At 43.1% G+C, this 26,977-nt stretch overlaps 2 long non-coding RNA genes across 3 annotated transcripts in view; one reads left to right on the top strand and one right to left on the bottom strand.

Moving 5' to 3' along the window:
* Positions 1–18,126, bottom strand: part of LOC141413767 (uncharacterized) — a 45,829-nt gene extending 27,703 nt beyond the window's left edge. Inside the window, exons 1-2 of the long non-coding RNA XR_012438645.1 lie at positions 17,341–18,126; positions 14,140–16,330 (exon numbers count right to left, since the gene is read on the bottom strand). This is a non-coding gene — a long non-coding RNA (uncharacterized lncRNA). The remainder of the gene's footprint in view (positions 1–14,139; positions 16,331–17,340) is intronic.
* On the top strand, positions 16,163–26,750 carry LOC141413766 (uncharacterized). 2 transcript variants are annotated; one of them, XR_012438643.1, is made up of 4 exons: positions 16,163–16,281; positions 19,298–19,387; positions 22,873–23,010; positions 26,445–26,750. It is a non-coding gene; the product is annotated as an uncharacterized lncRNA (long non-coding RNA). The 2 variants fall into 2 exon arrangements; XR_012438644.1 differs by having other exon boundaries at positions 16,210–16,281; positions 19,295–19,387.
* The last annotated feature ends 227 nt before the right edge of the window (positions 26,751–26,977 follow it).

The raw sequence follows: 26,977 nt of genomic DNA, 5'->3' as shown, positions 1-26,977 counted from the left end.
CCAGGAAGTCGCCCGTGAATGAATTAGAAAGTTACTTCCATCAAAGGGCTCTCAGTTCAGTGGGAGAGACAGGCATACCTGGTGAGGATTCACGGTGAGCACTGTGTGCGACTCTAGGACTCGGGAGAGCAAAGACTCATTTAGACTTCACAAACACATCATGCTCTCCTTTTTAAAACATCTAAAACTTGTTTCACAGCTTTATCCAGATATAATTCACACACCACAGCCTTCAATCCACCCATTTAAAGCACACATTCAATAGTTGTTAGCTGTTACAGGGGTGTGCCACCATCACCACTGTAAATTGTGGAACATTGTTATCTCTCAGCCCTAGGCATCCGCTAACGTACTATCTGTAACTATGGATTTGCCTGTTTAGAATATTTTATATATATGAAATAATGCAATATTCTTTTATGATTTTTTCATTCACTCAGCACAATGTTTTCAAGGTTCATCTATGTCATTGTGTGTATAAGTACTTGACTCCTTTTTATTGTCAAGTAATATTCCACTGTGTGTGTGTGTGTGTGTGTGTATATATATATATATATATATATATATATATACAGTGTTTTAGTTATCATTCATCAGTCAGTGGACTTATGTTTCCACTTTCTGATTATTAGGAATAGCGCTGCTGAGTACTGGTAACCCCACCCGTAATCCTAGCTACTCAGGAGGTAGAGATCAGGAGGATCACAGTTCAAGGCCAATCCAACCAAAAAGTTCCCAAGAACTCATCCAAATTCTGGATGCAGTAGCATATGCCTATCATCCCAACTACTGCAGGAAGCATAAATAGGAGGATTGTGATCCAGGCTAGCCCAGGAATAAAGTGAGACCCTATCTCAAAAATATCCAGAACAAAAAGAGTCAGAGGAGTGGCTCAAGTGGATGAGCGCCTGTCCAGCAAGTGTGAAGCTCTGAGTTCAAACTCCAGTACTGCCAAAAGTTAAAAAAAAAAAAAAAAAAAAGGAGTAATGCTGCTATGAACATCCATTTTCAAGCTTTTGTGCAGCCTCTTCTTTTTCTTTTTCTTTTTTTTCAGTTATCTACCTGGGAGTAGGACTACTTGGCTATACAGTAACTCTACATTGCTGCATTGTTTTAAAGAGGTCTAATTGAAACATAATTCACAGCTGGGCACCCATGGCTCACCCCTGTAATCCTAGCTACTTGGGAGGCAGAGATCGGGAGGATGGCCAGCCTGGGGAAATCATTCTTGAAACCTTATCTTGAAAACACCCAACACAAAACAGGGCTGGTGGAGTGGCTCAAGTGGTGAGGCCCTGAGTTCAAACCCTACTACCTTCAGAAAAGAAACATAATTCATATACCACAGAAATTCCCTTCTCAAGTTGTACCATTCAGTGGTTTTGTTATATTCAGAATTGTTATTATTTAATTGTAGAACATTTTCCACACATCCCAAAAAAACCCAGAACTATTGGTCATAACTCTCCATCTTCCCCCCTTGCCCTGACAACCAATAATCTACTTTCTGTCTCTATGGATTTGACTATTGGGACCTTTTATACAAATGGAGTCATACAATATGTGAGCTTTTATATCTGACTTTTTTCACGTAGCATGTTTTCAAGGTTCCCTTGTGTTGGACATGTGTACATGTATAGTGGTTCCCCATATCCGGAGGGATCAATTCCTCAAATAACACCAAATAGCACCAAATCCCACACTGTATATGCAGTCAGCCCTGTGCTTTCACAGGTTCCACATCAGTAGATTCAACCAACTGCTGACTGGAAATATTTGGGGAAATCGCATCTGTACTAGTCATATACAGACTTTGTTTCCTGGCACTGTTCCCTAAACAAGACAGTATAACAACTATGTACATAGCACTGGTACTCGCCTTGTATTAAGTATTGTGAGTAACGCAGAGATGATTTACAGTATGTGAGGATGCCTCTTTGCCTATAAAGTGACAGGTACTATGCCATTTTTCCTATGGGAGTTAAGCCTCCACAGATTTGGTATCTGTAGGGGTTCTAGAACCAATCCCTCAAAGATACCAAGGGACAACTGTACTATGTTTTCTTATGTGTGCACATATACAGACACAAATGTAATGCCTTTTCCATCTTAACGAAGCACTTATACACTTGGCACTTTGAGATTCAACAGCAAAGCTAGCATGAATTTCTTTTTCTTTCACAATTTCATGGATAGAAAACTCATTCTTACTGAAGATCTTAGCAAAGAAAGAAAGAGAGAGAAAGTTTTAAACCTCTGGACAAGTTACAAGAATGGTTCACTAGACATCCTAAAGCACTTACATAGTCTTACCAATTACTAACACTTCGGCACATTTACCTGTACACACACACAGACACAGACTCACACATACTTTTTTAAAAAAGTAGGATGCACCCGGCACCAGTGACTCATGCGTATAATCCTAGCTACACAGGAGGCAGAGATCAGGAGGATTGTGGTTGAAGCCAGCCCTGGCAAATAGTTCACGAGATCCTATCTCGAAAAAACCCATCACAAAAAAAGGGCTGATGGAGTGGCTCAAGGTGTAGGCTCTGAGTTCAAACCCCAGTACCACCAAAATAAATAAATAAATAAATAAATAAGAATTCTGCAAATGGGGTATTGTGTAGATCTTCATGCACCACTGTCAAGAGGCCACCGTTGTCTTACTGATGGTGATGCTGAGTTTCTCTTCTGGGTTAAGATGGTGTCTGCCCCATCTCTCCATAGTAAAAACACATTTTTCCCTTTGGATTCATCCATTGATCTGTGGGTGCCACTTTGAAATACGAAATGGCTTTATCAGCCATTGTTGATCCTAGCCTGAATCAATGGTTACACTGTACAAATTCGACTTCTGACAGTTGTCTGTAGTTACTAACCAGCAGGTCTCTGAATTACTGTTGAATTCGTAAAGGGTTTTTTTGGTTGCTGTTTGTTTGTTCATTTTGTTTGTTTCTTCTCTTTTTTGGGGGGTGGGGCTGGCACTGGGGTTTGAACTCAGGGCCTCCCACTTGCTAGGTGGGCACTCTCACCACTTGAGCCACTCCCCCAGCCTTGTTGTGTTTGTTTGTTTTGTGGTGCTAGAGCTCAAACCCAGAGCCTTGCTCATGCTACAAACGTTCTACCTCTGAGCTACATCCCCAGCTACTCACAGAACTTTTACATTTTATTCAATGTGTTGCAATTCATTACTATTATTATTTTTGATGTTGAAATTATTCTAAATTTGGCAATTGAGAGCTTGAAAACTTGAAAGGTCTTTATAATAATCTAAGGTGTATGTCACAAAACATGAAACTGTAAATTATTTATATTCATATATTTTTAAATACTTCTTGAGTAACTCATTGATATAAACATGTTTGCTACTGAAAACAAGTTCATTAAAAAAAACACCTGTTGACAACCCCTTTGATTTTCTTAGAAGCTGTAGTGTAGAACATTTTCTTTGAACTTGATGTTGATTTATTACAGTACTTTTTCCTGAGAACATCAATGGGTTTTGATCTTTGCTTGTTATTTGAGTTTGTAACAAGATTTTAAATACCTTTAATCTTTTAAAATAGTATAGGAAGGCTGGGTGTCTGTGGCTCACGCCTGTAATCCTAGCTACTCGGGAAGCAGAGATCAGGAGGATGGTGTTTCAAAGCCAGCCCAGACAAATAGTTTCCAAAACCCTATGTCAAAAAAACCCTTCACAAAAAAAAGGGCTGGTGGAATAGTTCAAGGTGTAGGCCCTGAGTTCAAACCCCAGTACCACAAAATAAATAAATAAAATGGTACAGGAAGAATTTAGGAATTAATGCACTGCATGGGATGCTGATTTCTCTTGCAATTCCTGCCCTGAGCAGTGTTGAAGGAATGTGAGAATAGGAGAATCTCAACAGCACCAAACAGATAGAACCAGGTCGGGCTGCAAGTAATAAAAATCCAGATAATGATGGCTTTACCTGCAGAGACCATCTTTTCTCATGGAATAAGAAGGAACCCAAAGGTATTCAGTTGAAGACTACTGGAGCTACTCAATGAAAGGCTCAAACCTCCCTCTTTCTCTACGCTCCACTCGCGGCTTTCGTCCTCAGGGTCACAGGACAGAAATTGAACTTCTGGGAGTTTTTTTGGTGGGACTGGGGCTTGAACTCAGGGCTCTGCGTTTGCAAAGCAGGCACTCTACCACTGGAGCCATGCCTCCAGTCCACCAGCTATTGAACTTCTAAGATGTTGCATCTGTGTTTGTGTCAGGAGGAAGGAGAAAGGGTCAAAAGACCAAACTGAATCATCCCTATCAGGAAACTCCCTGAGAAGCCCCAAGCAGATACTTTTGTTTTTGTCTTTTGGCAAGAATGGGAAGATATTGTCTAATTCATGCAAAGGAGTCCATGGTAGTCACAAACAATGGAGAGGGAACAATGAGTAGTAAACAGTGTCTTCTACGGTCATGTAAATAGCTACACATTTTCAGTTGACGTTTTATAAAAGTGACATCTAAAAAGAAATTAGCATAGCCACAGTCTGTATGTCTGCCATTCATAAAGCAAATTTTTTAACATTCTCTATGTACTATTCTTAGAGATCTAAAGATGAATGTGATATATGGCTCCATCTTCTCTCTTTAGATTTTATTTTTGAAGATTCCATGTAGTAAATTCTCTAGGACTCAGAAGACGAACAGGTGTGCCGAACTTTATTCTGCTTCTGTGTGTGTGTGTATGTGTGTGTGTTACTGGGGGCTTCACTTTTGCTAGGCAGGCACCCTCCCACTTGAGCCACATCTCCAGCCCCCTATGTTGCCGCTTAAGGACAGGTTCGAATCCTATCAAAACAGAGAGGAATCGAATCACTCCATTAGGACAATTCAATCTCTGTCAAAAATTCAGCATTCTTCTGTGTAAATGGCTCCCATTGTGAAAATTATCTTGAATTAAATTTGTATTCAGATTAACCTAGATAAACTAATCCCAGTAGCTAGGTAGGACCATCAACGATGTCAATGATTACAGTGATGTCAGCAGGATCACTATAGTTGAATTTACTATTACCTATGATATAGCTAAATGATAACAGAGAGTTATTTGGAGTAGCCTACTTAAAAATCATAGTGGTGTTAACCTAAGTCTTTGTCCTACTAAGCAAAATATAAACATGTAAGTTTCCTTAAAGAAAATTGTTACATTAGGGTACAAGATCACTTAATCTTCTAGATCAGGGATTGGCCAAATTAGGATTGTTGCCTGCTGGGAATAATTTTAGTGGAACACAACTATATCCATTGGTTTGTGTATTGCCTAAAGTTGCTCTGGGATTCAAAAGGCAGAACTGAGTTGTGATGGAGGCTGAAGAGCCTGAAAGCCTAGAATACCACCTGGCCCCTTTTACAGAAAGTTGTATTTGTCAGGGCTGGCTGAGTGACTAAGTGACAGAGTGCCTGTCTAGAAAGCATGGGGTCCTGAGTTCAAACCTCAGAACCACCAAAAAAAAAAATTATACTTATCTTTATTTACCACATATTAGGTGTTCAATAAATGCTTCTTGCATTGTTGGATGAAAACATTCAAGGCTTTCGGGTTCCCTATGAAAAATGAGCAAACTAGCTCTTTCTATAAACTTCTAGGTATGATTGTCAGTTTTAATGACTCTAAACACAAAGTGTCTTACACTTCCCTCATTTTTCTTGCACTGTCTTGTTTGCTCCTAGCTTTTTATTGTTGACGGACACCACATGCCTTGAAAGGATCATGTCAGTGCTTCAATATTCCAGAGTGCAAATTGCTGTAGATCCAAGTTTTCAGAGCTGGCCTTTGGGCTAAATGTGTCTCACTGACATGATTTATTTGGCCCATGCAGTGCTATTTGTTTTTTAAGCAACATTGGCTGCCAACATTTAAAACTAAAGAGATGTACATAATAATTCAGATTTCTAGCTTCTCTTCAAAACCAGAAAGAGCTGGCAATGCAGTCATATAGTTTCGTGAAGCCCATTACCACCCAGGGCTGAGTAGCTATTGCTTCCTTAGCTGGAGTGAGTGTTCTCCAGTTTACCACTATCCCAAACTCCCAACCCCACCCCAGGCTACCCCACCCAGTTACCTATCCGCTTGGCCCTTCCACAGACATTAGTACTTAGGATCCTTTATCTAAAGGAGTGTCACTTGGTTCTAAGGCTCCTGAACTACAGCAGGCCCTGATGACCATATATGTGGTTCATTTTCCTGGTTTAAAAACACAGTGCACCTCTAAAGTCAAAACAGGAAAGAATGACAATGACCTTCATTCCAGCTAGAAAGCAGCTTAATTCCCCCACCCCCTCTTTCCTTTGTCAAAGAAGCCTGAAGACCCAGCCTTCTTTCCTTCCACCTACTTCATCCCTTGGAGTTGTTTTCCTTAAACCCACAGGGGTGCTGTCCCCCTAGTTCCCTGTTTCCTTGCTGTCCTTCAAAACAAACACCTTGGTCCTTTCTGTTTTTAGGGTTTTACCATTAATCGTTATAGGGAAACAGACAGGAAATAACAATAAGGAGGAAATTACAAAATCTAAAAAGACCCTGCAGTTCTTTGTCATCACCTCTGGTTCTGTTAATGAGAGGGTACCTGGAGGCACACTCTCTTTACTCTCTCCTGGCTGGTGGATTGGGTGGAAAGGGCCTGAAGACCCTGCAGCATCCAGTGAGGAATAGTGGACTGGCAAGAACAGGCACCATTAGATGGCAGCACAGGGCATGTCTTTTCAGATCTTTCTAGAAGAGGCAGGTGGTTGTGAAGCACCGAATTTTCTAGGAAGAGACAACCTAGTGCTGTATCAGGGCAGACATTTGGGCTGAGACCAAGGAAAGGGTAAGAGTCGGCCAAGAAGCTCTCAGTCACATCGTGCCATCCACTAGCCAGCTGTGGAATCTCTGTCTCTGTACCCTTCCCCTGGTAGATGAGTAGTGTCACAGACTTGTAGAGCTGATAGAACCTTCCAGCACAACACCTCAATTTTATAGACAAGTAAGCCAAGGCCCTGAGAGACTTGACCTGTCCTCTTATAGGTGCCATGTTTGGAGCTCAGTCAGATGTCTGAGATTTCACCAGCGCCAGCTTATTCTTCTCATTTATTCTCCAGTTCAAAAGCATTTAGTAAAGTCTGTTTAGTATAGATGAAGACTAATTTTCTTTTTCTAGTTTCAAATGTGAAACTAAGAAAGAGCTCTTTGCCTGTGGTAGAGCAGGAGGACTTTATGGAACACAGGTAAATAAAAAGAAGCTTTAGTTCTGCCTCCAGCTCTGTAACCCACCTGGGAGAAAAATGAGAGCCTGTAGTCCAGAAGGGGGAGTTATGGCTCTTGGCACTCTGTGCAGGCTAGAGTGTGTGCCTCTTTAGGAAACGGACTGGTATAATTGTGGCCCTTATCAGGAGTGGCCTAGCATTATAGGGCTGTGCCATGCACACCCAAAATAACTCCCTGATCCTCTCAAATCACATTAGGAAAACCAAGTGTATTCCTAGAATTTAAACACAGACTCAAACAACTGCTCCATAGCAAAATCTTGTCCCCGGGCTTTGATTAAATTAGGGGATGGTCCTGTGATCAAAGGGAAAAAGCCTTATGATAAGGTAGCATTCACTTGGAGGGCTCAGGCTTCAGAAGGGGGATTTTCCTAGCACGGTTAATGGTGAAGCACCACACTGTGCTTGCTATTCAAAGTGTGGTCTTTCAGCCAGCAGCAGTACCTGGGAACTGGTAGAAATGCAGAGTTTCATTCCTACTGAATCAACAGCTGCATTTTAGCAAACCCCACATGCATAGTGAAGTTGAGAAGAAGTTTTAAGATAACCAAAAGAAAAAGCCAACAGCAACAAGAAACACCACAACTCCTCCTCCAAAATAGTCCCTACCTCTGGAGCTTATAGACACAAACCAATCATGAAAAATGGCATGAAAGTGATCATTGAGAAATGTGTCATTGCTTCTGGCACCAGTGGCTCACACCTGTAATCCTAGCTACTCAGGAGGCAGAGATCAGGAGGACTGAGGTTCGAAGACACCCCAGACAAATAGTTCACAAGACCCTATCTCAAAAATACTTAACTCAAAAAGAGCTGGTAGAGTGGCTCAAAGTATAGGCCCTGAGTTCAAGCCTTGGTACTGCAAAAAAGAAAGAAAGAAAAGAAGGAAGGAAGGAAGGAAGGAAAAAGAAAGAGAGAGAGAAAAAGAAAGAAAAAGAAAAGATACATAGATGTCACTGAGTTGGGCACGGTGGCAAATGCCTATAATCCTAGCTACTCAGGAGGTAGAAGTAGGAAGAGCCTACCAGCCCTATCTGAAATAATAGGCCAAAAACCAAAAAGGACGGGAGGTGTGGTTCAAGAAGTAGAGCACTTGCCTAGCAAACATGAGGCCCTGAGTTCAGTCCCCAGTACCTCCAAAAGAAAAGAAATATGCCATTGGGCTAAAGATGAAGAATGGTAGAATACCTCAAGGGGAGAGACGGAGGGAGGGAAGGGGGAAAAGGAGGGAAGAAGAGAGGGAGAGAGAGAGAGACAGAGAGAGAGAGAGAGAGAGAGAGAGAGAGAAAGATGGAAGAAATCATTAATCCCGGATGGGCTGCCCTAAGACATATAGGACACAGACATTTGGAAAGTATACAAAAGAATGATTACAGTTAAGAGGGGTCAGTCTGGGCAGCCTTTCCGGAGGTGGTGAGATTTTATTTGGCTATAGAATAAGGTGATAAGCATGTGTTAATGGAGGTGGAGAGTACAGGGAAGGGCATTTCAAATGGACAGAACAGGACAAACCTAGGAGGAGTCAAAATAAATCTGGGAGGAGGCAAATTGTAAATTCCATGCAATGGTCTACAAATATATTATTATTTTATGTATGTTCCCAGGTTTTTATTAGATTCTTCCAGCTACACATGTGGCTGCACAGCCATATAACCTCATCACATGTTATGTCTTTTGGTTAGTCAGTGGTTCTCACAGGAATTCTTCAAATGTGCTCACCAGTATGCAAATGTTTTTTCTTTGGATTCATACAGGCTGGTCCTCACCCCTTCCTTTCTTGTGCATTTGGCTGTGTTTTTTGTTCTTGTTTTATGACTTCTTGTACAACGGGGCATCCTTCTAAATTGCTAGAACCTTTCTTAAGGATAGTGCAAATCTTCTCTGTAAAGCTCTTAATCAGATCTCACAAACGATTAGCCCAAATATGTTTTCAGTTTCTAAAGTCAATCATCCTTGAGCGCCAGGAGTTAACATGAGAATGGGAACTTGTTCTTATTCCCCTGTCTGTAGGTCTAGATTTACTTGGCAAAGCAAAAGTGATTCCATACAAAGTGAAGTCCAGAGTTTTAGTGTTTGCCTGCCAAATGAGCTCGTGTGATGGTAACCTTCTCACCTTCACACATGTATCTGACAACTCAGAGTTGTCCCAGAGGTGAAATAGTGGGAATGAACTGGAGAGTGTCAGAGCGCCCCCACTGGCTGTCTGAGGGAATGCATGCAAGAGGATGCTTCCAGAAGCAACCCAAGGCTCCAGAAGAGAGCTATCTTCATCCAGCAGATGTTGCCATTATATAATTCTTTAGAACAGCTCACCCATAAGCTCAGGTGCTCTTCCCTTTGAGCCCTGTTGTGCGTCATTGAAGTCAGGTTGGAGCCCTGAGTCTGCCCAGGTGGGTGTCTGCCCCTCGACATCAGAACCATAGATGCTCTGCCCAGCAACACTCTGGCAGGGAAGGAAGGCCTGGCTTGCCCAGGAGCAGCCAACTGTTCATCTCTGTCAGAGCCTATCAGCAAGCCGCTTGTCACCAGCTGCCCACTACACCAGAAAAAAAATGGTTCCTATATTCACACAGATAATTTGGGTTGATAGGAATAGCATCAGGGGAAGAGAATGGTATCACCAAATCAATACTCAAACTTCACAAATTAATGTCTTGGCCCTGGCTCTGAGTTTATATTCAGAAAGCCACTACTCCCAGACACAGACACTAAATGAAACAAACATTTTGCTCCCAACAACAGCAAATTCTCTTAATGGAGAGTCAACTAGAAACTTGATATATTTAAAAAAATAAAATCCATGGTGAATATCAGTTAGCTGTGAATTTTATGTTTACTTGGCATGACTCTATGAAATAATGTGAAAAAGCTGGGAGAGGGGACTTGTATGCCTGGCACAAGTGCTGGTTATAAGAATGAATCTTGCCAGGCACTGGTGGCTCACACCTGTAATCCCAGCTACTTGGGAAGTTGAAATCAGGAGGCTCACGGTTTGAGGCCAGCACATGCAAACAGTTCACAAAACCCCATCTCCAAAATAATCACAGCAAAATGGGCTGAAGGTGAGGCTCAAGCAGTAGAGTGCCTACTTTGCAAATGTGAAGCCCTGAGTTCAAACCCCAGTCCTACCCAAAAAAGAAAAAGAAAAAGGAAACTTAAGTTGGGTGTGGTGGTACACACTGGTAGTCCCAGCTACTTAAGAAGCTGAGATAGGAGGATCACTTTGGCCTATGAGTTCAAGACCAGCCTGGGCAATGTAATGAATCCCTGTCTCAAAAAAAGAGGAGGAAAGAAAGAAGAAGAATGAATGAATTTTTGTGTACAGCCAATGTTTGGTTTTCTAGGTGGCACTGGGATTGAACCAAGGGCCTTGAACATGCTAAGCAAGCACTCTACCACTGAGCTACATCTCCAACTCCAAGAATGAATCTTTCTACACCTATGTTTGTAGCAGTATTATTCACAATAGCTAAAAGGTAGAAGCAAACCAATTGTCCATCCATGGGTGAATGGTAAACAGGATGTGCTAGATACATACAGTGAAATATTATTCAATCTTAGAAAGAAAGGAAATTCTACAACATGAGTAAAATGAATGGAAGGAAACTACTATAACATGGGATGAACCTTGACGGCATTATGATAAGTGAAATAAACCAGTCATAAAAGGAAAACTGTTGTATGAGTCCACTTGTGAGAAGCACCTAGAGGAGTCATGTTCATAAATACCAAAAGGAGAATGGTGGTTACAAGGGGCTGGGGTAAGGGGCTGAGGGGAAGTTGTTGTTTAATGTGTACAATTTCTGGAAATGGATGGTGGTGGTGATTGCACAACAATGTCAATGTACTTAATGTTTTTGAACTGTACACTTAAAAATGGTTGAGATAGCCGGGTGCTGGTGGCTCAAGCCTGTAATCCTAGCTATTCAGGAGGCAGAGATCAGAGGATCACAGTTCAAAGCCAGCCCCGGGCAAACAATTCATGAGACCCTATCTCGAAAACACCCACACAAAAAGGGCTGGTGGAATGGCTCACATGATAGAGTGAGCCCAGAGTTCAAACCCTAGTACCGGGGGGAAAAAAAAAAAAAAGAAAAAAGAAAAAGGTTAAGATAGGGCTGGGGCATGGCTCAAATGGTAGAGTGCTTGCCTGGCAAGCTCAAGGCCCTGAGTTTAAACCCCATATCACCAAACAACAATAACAAAAAACAAACAAATGGTTAAGACAAATGATAAATTTATGTTATATATATTTTTTTCACAGTAGGAAAAAAGGAATCTTTCACCTATCAGTCAGAGAGCAAGCCCTTGATTTAAATAGATCATGACATCTGGACTCCAAGAAGATTTCTCTGAAATGTTTAGTAGAATAAAAATGGTTTGATCCTGATTGAATTTGCTTTTGGACACAAATTTGTAATCATAGAGGCTGACAAACTGATTATGCATCAATCAGTCATGCAAAACAACACAGATTGCAACACAGTGACATAAGGTCTACTAACTAGGTGGTTTTCCTATCTTGTAGATCGAAGCTTTTCAAACTTGAACATGCCATGGGAATCACTCAGGTGCGTCTTTTTACAAACACAGATTCTGATTCAGTCGGTTTGGGGTAGGGCTTGGGATTTCTGTTTGTCTAACTTGTCACCAGGTATTGATGATTTTGATGACCCAGGGTCTCCACTTTAAGTAGCAAGAGTATAGACCTCTCTCACTGCAATTAAGATCCCTGTTCACACCTTGGAGGTAACAGCTCCTCTTTAAAGCAAAATGAAATCTCTCCAGAGTTGGATGGAAGGAGAGTCTCTGGGTGATAGGAATTTCTAAGAAGAAAAGTTTTAGGGATCCTCTCACTGTGCTTCTTATTGCCACCAAAAGTCAGGTTTCAGGGATCTACAGTTCTTATCTTTTCCCCCATCCCAAAGCATGGATAACCATAAATAAATCCCTTGCTCTTATGCTCTCTGGGTATAGGCCAGATCAGTCACAATTTCCAAAATCAAGCAGAAAGGAGGGAGGAAAGGAAGGAAAGGAAGGAGGGAGGAAGGTGAGGGAGGGAGGAAGGAAGGGGATGGGAAAAAATTAGAATTCATCAAAAAAAGCAAAGGACTTCCTTTGAAGTCCTCCAAAAGAATCTCTCAGTGGCTCCCTATTGCTTTCAGGCTGAAGTTCAGACTCTTAATAGAATCCACAGGTACCTGATGAGGCCCTGATGCCCACCCTCCTTGTACTCTGTGCTTGCCACATTGAATTTTGTTCTTCCTTGCCTTGTATCGGCTGGTAGGCATAGCCTTTTCTGGAAAGATTTCTCTAATCATACCATCACCCTCATCTCCTGCCTCTACACTGGGATGTCCTCTGTCTCCAGTTGCACACTGTGCTTACCTCAGTATCTTTTCATTGGATTTCCTTGTTTATGTCCCCCACTGGACTGGGAGCAACTTGACAGATAGGGAAAGTACCTTTTGTCCCTAGCACAGAGTCTACATCATTTGAGGTATTCAAGCAATGTTGAAAGAATGAGCAAATGTGAAAGAACTGTAACATTGCATGCCATTTGAAGACACTGCTTAATTCCTAAAACACCATGCAGTTGCCCTCAGAATGACTTTTCTAAATGTCAAACACATTGACACCAATTTCTGTGTTTCAGCTTCTGCAACTGAACTTTTCTATTCTGAGAAACTCCACTTCCACAGCTTCCTCATTTTATAGCATTAACCATGTATCTTCTCCTGAAGACTAAATGCAAAGGAATACACAAAGTGGTCAAAGCAATTTTTTGATGGAATTTGGGGGAGGAAGTTAGAGAATCTCTTTGAATATTGTACACTAGTTCTATTCTTCTTGTTGCTAATATAACCTAAAATAATGCTTTGAAATCACAGCGTCTCCAGATTTAAGATCTCTGGGCAGTTACTAACAGTCAGGGTTGGGGGCATGGCTCAAGTGGTAGGGCACCTGCCTAGGAAGCATGAGGCCAAATTCAAACCCCAATAATGCCAAAAAACAAAACAGACAACAAGAAAACAGTTATTGAGTCTCCAAATTGCTACATCTGTATATGTATCTACACACGGTTGCAGAGATACTGCTTACTCTATACAAAGTAATGTGTTAGGGGACCCTCCTGGCAAAGGTTTTACTCTTTAGTGGGGAGCTGTCACAAATGCTCTACCAGAAGGCAGATCCTCTGACCTACTATGGCTGCCTCCTTCTCTTGTCTCCTTGAGTTCCTCTTCTCTCCTGCTTCTCTCAGTTCTTCTCTGAAGTCCTCTTTTTACTTTCTTTGCTGGCTCTTCTTCCTTGACTAGTCCATGATGTTAGAGCTTGTTAAGATCCGTACTAGTGCCTTCTTCTCTTCTATCTCAAGGTCAATCTGTAAACTCCATCTCTCTCAACTCTAAACAGATCTTTCTAAATGCCCATGGGACCTGTCTATTGAATGTCCTGCAGACATCTTAAACCTGGCATGACATCATCTTTCCTTTTCTTCTGTTACCTACTGGGGAGATGGAACCCTCATTTCCTTGGCTTAACTCTCCTTTCCCACATCACCTCCCATTCCATCAGTTATCAGCTCTTATTGGTTCAGTCTCTCAATCTTTTCTGGAACTCATTCTGCTCCCTCTTTTTCAATCATCAAGACCTTATTATTTCTCATCTAGGTTACTGAAATGGCTTTCCTGTTGATTTTTCTTGCCTCCAGTCCCTCCCCACTACATCTCTCCCTTCAGATGTTGCCAAAGTGTCTTTCGACAGCCCAAACCTAAAATTGTCACTCCTTAAAATTCCTCAACAAACCCCTTTATCTGTAAAGTCTAAAGTCCATGGCAAGATTGATGAAGTGTCATGTGACTTACCTTTGGCCCCACTTATGTTTTCAGCCTCCTTCTGACATCCTCCCTCATACCCTGAGATCCCTGCATACCAAAGTATTTCCATGCTGGCTCTTCTTTCAGGGGATTTCCAGTTACTTTGGAAATTTAGTCCAGGAAACTCCTGTTGTCCTCCAGAGTCACTCAAATGTCACCTCCTTTGTTGAAGACTTCACCTCCAAACACTCAGAGCATGCTTCTGTTAGACTATCTCTTTCACATTCAGATTACTTTTTATGTGCCTCCTACCTGCTTGGACTGAGCTCCTAGAACATAGAAACCATGTCTCACTCACTTTTGCACCTAGCTGTGACACTGTAATTGACATATATCAAGTCTCTATCAATGTTCAATGAGTGAATGACCAAATGATTGAACGAATAAATAATTAACTGTGATACAAGTCAGAATAAGAGCAGTAGGAAAGGAATAAACATCCTGCTGCTGTGGCATGTCCACAAGACCAAGTCACATTTATTTTGAGACCAAAAAAGACTGCATAACTCATTGCAATCTCCTGACTTAGCCATATAGCCATATATATGTACATGTGTGAGTATAATTTTTTTTTTTTTTTTTTTTGCAGTACTGGGGTTTGAACTCAGGGCCTCATGCTTAGGCTCTACCATTCAAGCCACACCCCCAGACCAGCCCTCTGTGTTTGTTTACAGATTAATGAAAGGTCAGTTCACTCAGCCCTAAGCATGGCACAATTCTCCAGCTTCCTCCACAAAATGAAACTACTTTTGCCTTTTTTGTCTCTAGCATAATAGTAGATCTTTAGTTCATTTTAGCTTTGCATAGGGATGGGATTCTTTTGTTATTTGTTTTTTTAAGATAGGATCTCACTATGTAGCCCAGGCTGGCCTCAAATTCGTGATTTTCCTGCCTCAGTCTCCTAACTTCTGGGATTAAAGGCACATGCCACCATGTTCAGCTTGCATATGGTATCTTGTAATAATTTACCTATTCATAAAGGAGATTTCTTCCTTATTCTGAAAAGGATTTTCTGCTGGGATGATCAAGTAGTACAGAACTTGCCTGGCAAATATGAGGGCCTGGCTTCAATCCCAGGACTGAAAAATTAAAAAAATGAAAATAAAAAAGGATGTAAGTAGTTACTAATTGTGTGTTCCTACTGTAGGGTTTTTTTTGGGCGGTGGGGAGAGGGGAGCTGAGGATCAAATTTAGAACCTCGTGCATACTGGGCAAGTGCTCTACCACCAAGCGGCCTCCTCAGCCCTGTACTGTAGTTTCTTATGTAGAAGATACCTAAAAATGCTTATTGAATGAAGAAAAAGGATAGCTCACACTCTGCTGGCATCTCGGAGTTGCTTTAGTAGTGTTCATAGAGAACGCTGTGAATGTTCCCTACCCTGCACGTCTGACTGCACTTCTGTCCAATCTCAATTCACTTGGTTTTATCTTGTTTCACAGATCTTTTGAACTTAGAACACTGAAGACCAGCATATCTTCATGGCTCATAGCTCATAGGCCACTGAGCTAACCCAGTGTGGTTAATATTTAGCCTCTAACCCACCCACTGAATGTCCTTAAATCTGAAGAAATAACAAGTCACTGGTACTTTTTGCTTTGTGGAGATTTCTCAGTTATCCTTTTAGCACAGCTCTCAGACACATATTATCTTCCTTTCCAGAAGAGAAAAGGGATCACAGAACAGGAGAATCCAACCCAATGGGCCAGATCAAGAAGCAAAGTGTAATAAGCCCTATAATGACTGAACGGTTCTGTTTTGTTTAGGGCCTGCACAGAATGTGGAATGGAAATGTCTGGATTCCCAGGCCTATATTTGACTCACCAGATTGTGATGGCATGTCTCCATTTTCTGCAGGCCAATTTATCAGTCCCTCAGAGCAGAATGATAATTTTATTTATTGTCTTTTTCTTCTATCATACTGGACGTATCCATTTTCTCCCTTCCTAATAGGTTCCCAAATTTCAGAGCCATGTGGAAAAGGCCCAATTTCCCATCTGCATGGGTGGGTCCCAAGCATGTAAGCCAATCAGTATATTCTGTCACAATGAGCTCAGGACCTCAGATGACCTAATCAGAGGAGACCTCAGAAGTTTGACAGGATTGCTGGCATCTGGACTCCTCTCCACCTGGTGAGTGGTATGTCTTACAGCTGCTGCAGCCAGAGTGGGAAGCTTGAAGCTGCCAGGAGAAAGGAGTAGTTGTATCAAGTGGTAGCTAAAGAATGAGTCCAAACCAGAGGACACAGAGCCAAGAAATGGATCCATGTTGTTTGAGTTCTGATCAAATCATGCCTGGAGCTCCAGTGAGCCCATGATGCTTGAGGATGCTTGAAATTGTTTTATTTCACTTGAAACATTAAACATTCTAATTGATACACTCTAGCTAGTCACTGTATGACAACAGGGACTGTTTCCATCACCATTGTATCCCTGGCATCAATAAGTAACTTTTTTTGGGAGGTGTGACTGGGGTTTAAACTCAGGGCTTCCCACTTGTTAGGCAGGCCACTTGAGCCACTCCACCAGTCCTCTTTTTTGTTGTTGTTTTTTGAGACATCCCAGGCTATCCTCAACTCACTAGGTAGCCTAGCCTGGCCTAGAACTTGCTATGTAGCCCAAACTGACCTGGAACTCAAGATTCTCCTGCCTGAGCCTCCCAAGTGCTGGGATTACAAGCATGTCCCACCACAACAGGGCTCAATAAGTAACTTTTGAATGGATGCATTTCAGCTGAAAAGAAAACCTTCTAAAAACTCTCCTCTGCTCATTTAACAACTGTGGAACCTGGCATTCTCTAGGGAAGTAATAAAAAGCCAGATCTCACCCCAACACAAGACTTTTTTCTAACTACCAGGAAGTCTCCCAGTATATATATTGTGTCTTTGAGGAGGCCTGAAAATAGCAGCCTCCTCCCTTCTCTACAAGTTTTGAAATGGAACTAGAAGATAGCAGTAAGCTAAATGAGAACCCAAAATAACCTTTCTTATAGATAAAGCTGATATTAGAGAATGTGGCTTACATTGTCAAGACAAATGACCTTCCCAGTACTCAACCTCAGGATCAGTGACTTGGCCACACAGTGTTAGGCCACAATGGGCCTCTGCTTTCCTCCCTGCAGGGGCAAAGCTTACACCCAAGAAGAGAAGAAGAGAGGATGCTATGATGCCCAGTTTCTCCTTCCAAACTCACCAGTCCTGTTAAGCCCCGCCTCTACCTCAGGGAGGAGTGAGGAGGTGGTGAGAAGCCAGGAGTGCTGTGACTCCTTTCAGAAGAAAGAAAACCCCAGGAGTGTTAAGATTGGGTCCTCCTAACACATTTCCAGTACGAGTCCATCCAGTCCAATTATCCTGCTTTGTTTTTAATCAAAATGGGCTCTTTTTCAAAGTGGTAGAATTTGAATCCATCATATCCGTCTCCATAGGATAGTTCACATGCCATGACAACATCAAGCTCACAAAGGAATTCGAGATTTTCATTTAAAATCATGCAGAATTCAAAGGAAGAAGCAAGGATTCACGACAACATTATACAACCAGGGGCACCGGGTAGCAATCAGCCCTGTGCTTGCCCACTGTGCTCACCAAAGGCATTTCAAGAGCACTGAAATCTCACACACTTCCCACGCTGGCTGTCAGTTTCTTCCCCGATGATCTCAGAGCTGCACAGTGCATATTAGTCACGGAGAGAACAGAACCAAAGTTTAACTCCTGATGGCACAAGGGGAAATGACACTTCAAGTTGGATTCCAGGAACTCCAGGGAAATACTAGACATAGGAAGTCTGCTACCATGTTCCTAATTTCCTCAATGTCAAGGCTGGGGCTGCGAGCATTGTTCAAAACAAATGGTCAGTCCAGCAATATGTCTGCCTCCCACATGCTTTTGGTTTCACTCATCAGGGCACTTTTTCCTGCCTCTGTTTTCTTGGGAGTTTTGTTTGGTTTTTTAAGGTAAACATTTACCATCCAGGCTTCAAGAGGCTTCCGCCAAAAACAACACACAAAAAAACATTGCTTGTAGTTTTGAAGTTTGGTGCATGAACTAATTTAATTACTTGCTGAACTGGAAAATATTAACCCCTCAGATTAACGAAAGGATAGTTAAAATTCAAGCAATTTTACAGAAAACTACAGTTTGGGCTCTCTAATGTGATGGACCCCAGGATGCCCTGGTGTTCTGTTCCAGCTGCTAAGATCACACTTTGTTTCAGTCCTGCACAGCTCCCTGAGGACTCTTTGCTGGAAATCACTACGTCCTGGGAGAAAACCCAAGCTTACCTGAGACAATGTGTCCCCATCCTCTCTTCTCAGATGGAAAGCCATTTTCTCATCTATTACCTGCCCCTATTTTTACCATCAGAAGCTCTCTGATGCCACTTTAGCTATCAATAATTGGCAGCGAGTTTTGCAATTAACAGCTGTCCAGAATCAATTCCAAAGACACTGCACAGAAACCACTTCCCCAAAAAAAGCTGATTTGGAGATTACTCAGCTCCTATTTGTCCCCTAATCTTTTCTTATCTTCCACAAAACCATCTACTGGAAGAACCTGAACCTTAAAACGTGTGCCTAAATGCTCCGTTCTGAGTACACAGTGTATATTCTAAGTACTTGGATTGATTGATGTGTACCTACCTTTGATCTTCACCAAAAGGCTGAGGTGATTGATGTGTACCTAGAGAAAGGGTATAGGCAGTTCCAGAAGAAACTGCTGTATAATTCATAATGAAGAGCATCTTTCCTACTGATTCGTAACGCTTTTCTTATTTCAAGCCACAGACCCCAAGGACAGATTTGGGCAAGCAAATCTAGAAAAGCAACTAACACTTGATCATTCCCTAAAAGAGAAGCAATAGAGGGTTCAAACTGTGATGGGCACATATCAGTCTTTGCTGGCTTATCTCACTCATGCATGGCACCACTGAGGGGCCACTCTGATGACAGACATAAACCAAGGCTTTGGTTAGCTTCTTACAGCTTTTGTTCACTCAGTGCATGGAGCCAGTCCTCTCACAATGACCTCTAAACGACTTTCCAATACTGAAAGCTGTGGGCCTCTAGTCACTAGAGAAGTAAGAGCTTTTTATTTGTAGAGAGAGTCTACAATCTGAGTAAATGTCTGTTCTTTCTTCACTCCTGATCCAGTAGGTTTGGGTCAAGAAATCGTCCCAGGGCTGCAACCTTGGAGAGAAAGTCTTCATAATGGAAGAGGGGGTTGAGGATGACAGCCAGCTGGAGGTGAGAGCTGCTCAGGTGCACAGGCAGGGATTTATGGACCTGCCTTTTCCCTCGTGATTCTGCATGTGTTTCTTTAAATTAGCCTAGCCCAGCAGCTATCATGGGGCCTGGTGTTTACAGAAGAGGCCAAGATACCTCTCCTGCTTGTCTACTGACCCAATAGTCTGAGAATCATCACCTAGGCCAAGAGCAAACTTGATTCTGTTTCATTTGTGCAAAATGTCAGAATGCCGCTGCCTCAAAGAGGTTGACTCTGTTGTCAGCTGTGGGAAAAAACAGCCAGAGTTGCTATTTACACCCTGAACTGCAAGCTGAGTAAAAATAGCACTAGCAGCTTGGTCCAGCTTCAAACCCCACTGCAGAGATTATTTTTGGAAGAGAAGATTTTCCTCCCACCCACAGATCTGAAAATGGTCATCTCTCTGGAAGAGGGGAGGCAATCCCACAGGAAGGTAAAACCTACCCCCTGGGCACCCCACCCCAGGACAGCATACCAAGAGCCAGGCTGGAAATGCTTTCCCCTGACATCCAGGTCAGGCCCCAGCACAGACCTGCAGATGACCTAGTTTAAGGTACAGTTGAAATTAATGATCTTTGACTATAGCCAGAGGAGGCAGCTGGCTGAACCCAGGTGCTACCACTGTCCTTTGATTGTCATGGCTGCTAGGCTGTTTGCCTTGCAAAACAAAAAAGAAAGGAAAAAAAAAATAGGAATTGAGCCAAAGAGTATATAAAACCCCAAAACATTAGCTTTCCAACCGAGGGCCTTGAAATTGCTTTCCATTTCTCTCAGGATCCTCTATGGCCATGATAGAACTTAAAATGATGACCATAGTCCTATAATGGTGGGTCTTGTCCCACCTTAGTATTTGAGAACTGAGGGTGGAAACTCTTCCTTTACTTATTGCCAGAGCTTGGGGGCTGGTATCTGGGGTCCTGGGATCTCTTTCAGGTTAAGGAAGTAACCCATATGACAATTAATGGATGAAGTCATGCTTGATGGAATACAATGCTAAGAATCAAACCCAGGTTAAAAGATATTCCATAGACACATCTAAGCATGCAGTTATGACATCTGTTTAATTAAAGGACAGACACATGTATGTAGTTCTTATCACATAGCATTATGCTAAGGATATGTAGAAAGCTTCAGAGAAAAATAACAGATCAATGGTGTCATTAAATTGCTCTATAAACTGAGGGGCCCAGTTCACCCAGAATTGCGCCTGATGGGTGCTTAATAAATATTTTTAAGGAGGAGGAGACAATGACTCCCACATCCTATCTCCACTGGAACCTCCTTATTCAGATATTTAGGAACCAATATGGATCTCCTGGTTTGAGGGAACATACCTAGGCATATATAACCAAGGAAAAGAAAGGTGAGAAGACTGCACTATTTCACTCCCACACCTCCTCAAGTCCACCCACCCAACACACACACACCTTGCCCTCAGGGTGAGTATGGAGTAGCAATAAGTGAGGCACCACAGCCTCTGGGTAGAAGTGTGAAAGATGGGGTTGTGCCTTGGGCACAAAGGCAGTTCATTGCAGCGTGGCTTTCCCCCTGATATCAGACAGACTTGGTTTTAGTCCTACGTTTGTCTCCCGCTAGGCTAGCAGTGTGACCAAATCACTCCAATTTTTTGAAATCTCAGTTTTCCCCTCTGAGGAGAAGGGTGTTTAGTAAGACCTGTCGGAACGGAGTGGTGAGAATGGTAGGAAGCAGCATAGAGAGAGCAGGTGTTCAGAACTGAGGGAGGGACATCAGGAATCCAGACTCCAGGAGCAGCTCTGTCTCCTGTGGCATGCCCTGGGCCTGATTTGGGAATCTGCCAAAGGATGATGAGTCTACCAAATGGCTAGCCATACTTCCCTAAGAAGTGCATCACATCTGCATAAATAACTGAAAACATCTTGCTCCCACAGTTCGATGTCCCTCTGTACGGTGCTGTTCAGTCCCTGCAGCCCCTCACTCTCCACTTCCACCTCACTGTAACAGCCACATCCCAAGTCTTGTCCCAAAGCCAGAAATAGAATCTCCCTGCTCAGATGTCTCCATCCATGAGGAGCTCTGGTCAGCGAAGGACTGGGTCAGCACTCGCCTCTCAGCTGAGGGAGGCCACAGAAATGTAGCCCCTGTGCCCCTCTCCAAGTCGCATCCACTGATGACAAGGAGAGAAGAGGTGGTGCTCTGCTGAGTCATGGCTACTGAAGCTGTTTGTGCTCAGAGACTCCCCAAGGACCAGGGGAAGACAGCTAAATGGCCCTTTGATCAGAACTGCTTCAGATTTCTACTTCCACAGTTGAGAAATTCAGATAATGCTGACTCGGGGCCCCGGATGGAAATGAGCTCAGGTCTCTCTTGTGCACTGACCTCTCGTGAAGGATTGTAGGCCAAGGTGGCCAGGCTCTCCCGGCCAGCCTAAGTCAGCTTCCTTCTAAGTCAGCTTTCTCCTCCCTATTAATAGCCACTGCTTTGGCTGACTCCACTCACAGTATGATTACGGTTTAATAATACATCTCAGCAAGGAAGCAGCAGCGCCCTTCCTGGAGCTGGGTCGCCAAGGGCCTGGAAAGCGCATGCGCTGTCCCACAGCTTGGCGGCTGGGGCCAGGTTCTCCCTAGAAGGGGCAGTTGGATAGAGACTAAGTAATTGGTCTCAGAGATAGGCCACTGTCCTGCTGAGCTGGCCCTGGGTTAGGGCGGTGATAAGTATGCAAACTGACTTTCACTTTATTTGCAGATAGTCCCTGGACAGGACTGAAAAAGTGTGGCTTAGTCATATCCAATAATGCAGGTTGCCCGGCTACTGTAGGTGGCTTGTTCTCGGCCAAGTTGGGGTTAGTCTTTAACAAGGTAACCTTTCCTCAGCCTCTACAGTAATAAGGTGACCTACTTACAGAATCCCTGATAGTCTGGATAGGATGGAGGGCTGTGATCAGATTGGACTACAGCAAAAAGGAAAAAAAACGTTTTTCATGCCTCCCCCAACTCCCATTTCTCCCCAATAAAAGCAGACAAGCTAAATACCCTTTAGCACTAGATTCATACTGATAAACAATTCAGGCTTCCTGTCCCTGGTGGTCCCTCAATGGGAAGAACATGCTGGTTTAGAAGCCAGTTTTAGACACCCTGGGTTCAAATTCTCACTCAGCCTCTTTACTGAGAAGGCTTAGTAAATTTATCCCACTTTCCTGAACCTCCATTTTCTTGTGTATATAAAAGAATAACATCCTGAAGTGGTTTTACTGCAAATGGAGTGAGGCAACTTTGGAACCATGCCTGGAATCCAGTATGTGAACAATAAGCTGTTTTAATTTTCTTTCCAGAAGATAAAAATGGGGAAATGTGACAGCAGACCAAGGCCACCCAAACCACTCACACTAGTGGGAAAATGTCTAGCATCTCCAAATGTGCAGGGTGGTGACATAAACGTCTTTGGTTTATGGGAACAAGCCACACTTTGTCTCCCCTCTCTCTAGAGTCATACCGATTCCACAGAGAGGCCAAATTTGGACTGGGATGTGTCCTGCCAGAACCAAAGTGGGAGTCTCCTGGCTTCATTTACTTTTCCCTGTTGACAGTTTTCAGAGGCCTCACAGTTCATAAACAAAGCGTGGGTAAGTGAAGGGAAGGGGAGGGCTTCCACTGTTTCACCACTGTGTGCTTATCTACATTTCAAGGTCTCCCTGAAGAGAACCAGGTCGACCAGGCCTCAGGACAACCCTGCTATCAGGAAGGCCAATGGAAAAACAAAATATCATGCATGCCTTGTTTTTCAACCTGTTGAGAAAAACTGTGCCCCCAAACACCTGACTAGTAGATAGCAAATAATGGCCTCTTTAGCCCAGTGCTAGTTGGCTTCCCTCACACAGAATTCACATCTGCAGGGTGGGGAGGGTGGGAGGCAGACTTTGTTCTTGCTGCAACTCAGATAACTTCCTTCTTGCTGGCCAAAAGCTCACTTATAACTGATGGGTGCCAGCTAGAGTTCTTGGCAAAGTGGGGCAAGCCCCAACACCTGCCCACAGTGTTCTGTCCCCATAGGGCACGGACTAGGGGCAAGTGTGGGGGAGGAGAGAGCTGGGGCTAAATTGACTTAGATCCAGAATTCCCTTGCTTTCGTAGGCAAAAGAGCAGGACCTGACCCCTCCTGGGGAGTGGTACTTATTTCCTCTTGAGACCTATCCTTTGTGTTAGCCCTAACCTAATTTTACCTACATGCAAATGTTGAAGAGTGAGCACAATATCATTTATTTACATGTCCCAAAGACCACCCAACGGAAGGATCGGCCACAATAACACCATTCACTTCTTCAGTCACTCTAACAAATAGTTTTTGAATACTGTTCCAGGTTCCTAATGCACACTGGTAAATAAAGTAAAGATGGTCTCTGCCCTAGGGATAAAGCCAGACAGTGAACATGAAAATTAATAAGTATATAATTGCAAATCATGAGAAATGCTACTGAGAGAATTAGTCAGGTACAGTAATAAAGGATAATGGTGGTGATGGAGTATCTGATTTAGATGAGAAGGTCAGGGAAGGCCCCTCAGAAGAGGTGCCATTTAAGGACTTGTGGGATTTCAGCGGCAGTTGCTTGTGAGGGCCTCTTTTTACTCCAAATTAAATGTTCCCTTCTCTCAACAAAAACTCCAATAAGAAAGAAAGGGTGCATCAGCCAGGGGTGCACTGAAGAGTATTCCGGGAGACCGGCAGGGTTCACAAAATTCTCTACCAAGTCTCTGCTATGGAGTATTTACTTCTCTTCCCTTTCTGTCCCACCCTCTGTCCCCTGCCCCAGGGACTCTAGCACACTTCGTTCCCTTACAAAACTTCTTGGTCCTGTCCCCCAGCACTTTTCACTGTTTTCACTAGTTCTTTTCACTGTGAAAACATTGCCTCCCTACCTCAGCTTCATGGACTCACCAGCTTTGAAAAACAGGTTTCTTCAGGGACCCCACAGTCCTGCCCTTGAATCTCTGGAAGCCAAACAACTCTGAGCTGCAGTACATAAAACTCACCATACCTGCTGGGCAGGCTAATTACACCCTCCTTTCTAGAACTCTGTCTCAGGGTGGATTTCCAAAATTAGCATTAGCCAGGCAAATGGATATCGGGCCATCTACCCCCTGAGTTAAGGATTTGACTCTCTAGACTATTGAGACAGCAGCCCAGAGCTCAGGGCCAAACAGACCTGGGTTTGGATCTTGCCTCCCCCATACAAGCTTGGTGGCCTTGGGCAACTCGTGGATCTTTTCTGGGCCTCTGTTTCCTTACAGGCACAATGAGGAGGAGGATAATTGCCTGCTCTGCAGAGTTGCTCTAAGAATTAGCCAAGAGGTATGGAAGGTGGATGGTAGGTCGTAGGTACGGTACAAATAGGAAGGAGTCTCTGTTACATCGAGCTATAAAATAATCAGCAAAGGCCAGACATGACACAAATCTCTAATTCCAGCAGTGGGGAGACGATCCAGAGTTTGAAGTCAGTCTGAGTCATAGTGAAACCCTGTCTCGAAAATAAATACTGAAGGGGTGTGTGGACCAAGTGGCAGAGCACCTGCCTAGCAAGTGCAAGGCCACGAGTTCAACCCCCAATACTGCCAAACAAACAAATAAACAAATAAATAAATATTCTGAGCAGAATATTGGCAGTCCCTTTTATGAAACTGATTAATTACTCTGTTAGAAATGGTGGCCATGTCTCCACTTCAATACCATTTTGCCACAGTAGCTCTTTAATCTATGTATTACTAAGAACCAGGGAAAGGAAGACATTTCAGGACCCAAGATAGGGCATGGATTCCCAGGGTCCTGAATTGGAAAGATCCTAAAAAAAAGTCTAGCCCACATTCTTGCTATAGGGCAGGACTTAACTTAAATCTCAGAAAGATGGAAGTCTTTCCCAGTACAAAGTAGGCAACCCTCACCAACACTGCTCGGTGGATGCTGCTCCTGTGATAACACACACTTTATTGTGAAGTGATTACTTTATTCAGTTATTCAATCATTAATTTGAAAATATTTATAGAGAGCTTCAGTGTGCCAAGTCCTATTCAAGGTATGCGGGAGACAGAGGCAACAAGAGAAAGCACTGTCCCCTTTGTAAACCTTATGTAGTCATCTATACAGAGAGAGAAGGAAAAGGGAAGGAAGGGAGAAATGGGAAGAAAGAAAAAGAAAGGATGGAACTAGAGATAAAGTGGTAGGAAGAAAATAAAAGCAGATAATAGGATAAAGAGTGATTGGAGGAGGGAGGGATGAGGTGGGCGATCAGACAAGGCCTCTTGAAGGACATGACATCTGAGACCAGTTAGGTGAGAAGGAGTCAGGTCAAGAAGGATCCAGGGAAAGAAAGAGCATCAGTAGCAGTGGAGGCCTCAGTGCAAAGTCCCTGAGCACCAGCAAGCTTGATGTGTTCAAGGCACAGAAAGAATGTCCACGTGGCTGTTAGGACCATGAAGAGTTTGAATCTTATTCTAATCACAGATGAGCAGTGAGGTCTTATACACGTTTTGAAAAGATCACTGCCACTCTTGGAAATTTACTGGAAGGGGCATAAGTGGAAGAGAAGAGACCAATTAGGGAGGTTATTATAGGAGTGCAGGCAAGAAGAGATGGTACAGCTGGGGATGTAGCTCAGTGATGGAGCACCTTCCCAGCATGTGTAAGGATTTGCATTTGATCCCCAGCACTGTATTAAAAAAAAAAGGTGATAGTGGCTTGAACCAGATTGTAGTGTCAGAGATGGTGAAAACTGTTCAGATTTGAGTGATTTGTGGGTGCAGCATATGGGTTAGGTTTGAAGGGTGATAGAGAAAGAACAACCAAAGATGGCTCCTAAAGACTTGGAAGTGTGGCTCAAGCAGCAGAGTGCCTGTTATGCAAGTATGAAGCCCTGAGTTCAAATCCCAGTCCTGCAAAAAAAAACCCATAACAAAAGATGTCTCCTAGCTTTTGAACCTAATAAACTTGGGAGGGTGATAGGGCTGTTTAATGAGATAAGATTGTTCAGAGAGATTATTTATTCCATATCTTTCTCTTCCTCTACAGAATCCGGAGCTATTCAGAAGCATTACTCCTTATTTTCATGGGCAAACAAGCACATCGAGACTTCATTGTGGTCCATTAGGATCGGGTCACAATGTTCTTAGCGCTCTACAGACAGCAGCCTCCACAGACAGGACCCTGCACCCAACGCACAGCCATACGGTGACCTAGGTCAGAAATCCGGGACCCTTCTTAGAGCCCTCCCTTTCTCTCACTAAAATGATGAAATCAGAAATGTGATGGACTCTTACTGTGTCAGACGCTGATGTAAGCACATGACTCTCGAGGTACACTCTAGGCGCCATTACTATCCCCACCATACTGATGAAGGGACTGACAGGAGACAGGCTGTGGCCAAGTCACACAGCTAGACGTATGGGCAACAGCAGTCTAAAGCCATAGGCTATGAATTGGCTACTGTTTTAGTACATTCTGGCTGCTATAAAAAAATATTGCAGATGAGGCAATTTATTTCTCATAGTTCTGGAAGCTAGACAGTCCAAGGTGAAGACACCAGCAGCTTTGGTGCTCACTGT

Source organism: Castor canadensis, chromosome 11 (genome assembly GCF_047511655.1).
Source record: "Castor canadensis chromosome 11, mCasCan1.hap1v2, whole genome shotgun sequence".
NCBI lineage: Eukaryota > Metazoa > Chordata > Mammalia > Rodentia > Castoridae > Castor > Castor canadensis.
Note: the sequence above shows the minus strand (reverse complement) of the source record. Positions and strands in the feature narration are given on the sequence as shown.